At 74.1% G+C, this 475-nt stretch overlaps 1 protein-coding gene across 3 annotated transcripts in view; it reads left to right on the forward strand.

Annotated features, from left to right (window-relative positions):
- The window catches only part of LOC106733613 (interferon-induced transmembrane protein 1-like), a 5,685-nt gene that overhangs the window by 1,840 nt on the left and 3,370 nt on the right, over positions 1–475 (forward strand). The window lies entirely within an intron of this gene.

A 475-nucleotide genomic window follows, 5' to 3' on the forward strand; every position in this document is an offset into this window, starting at 1 on the left:
GCTGCCCTCCGTGGAGGTGGGGGCTGGGGCCCTCCCACGCGCCCTTGGGGATCCTGGCTGGCCAGGGTTCCAGCATGGGCCCCTCCCACCTTCAGCCAGTGGCCCCCAGCCTGGAGTTCCCCCATCTGTCCCGGATTGGGTGGGGGTCGCTGCCCAAACACCCACAGTCCCTTGCCCTTGCGCAGCCTGCAGGGGAGACCCCGCGCAGGGCGAGGGGAGCTCACTGGGGCCTCTGCCTGGGCCCTACGTGTGAGGCCGAGGAGGGACCGAGGCCAGGCGCAGTCCGGAGCCAGCGGGAGGAAGCGGGCACACAGGCCTCAGGGCGTGAAGACGAACCTGCTTGGAGGCTGGAGGCCCCCGGCACCCCTGTGGGCCTGGCACAGCGCAGGGGGCGAGGCAGGGGGCGCTGCCGAGGACCAGACCCCGCCCCGATTCGGAGGGGTCCCCGGATGGGCCGCGCGGGGCGCGCGCCTGG

Source organism: Tupaia chinensis, unplaced genomic scaffold (assembly GCF_000334495.1).
Source record: "Tupaia chinensis unplaced genomic scaffold, TupChi_1.0 Scaffold144238_1, whole genome shotgun sequence".
NCBI lineage: Eukaryota > Metazoa > Chordata > Mammalia > Scandentia > Tupaiidae > Tupaia > Tupaia belangeri.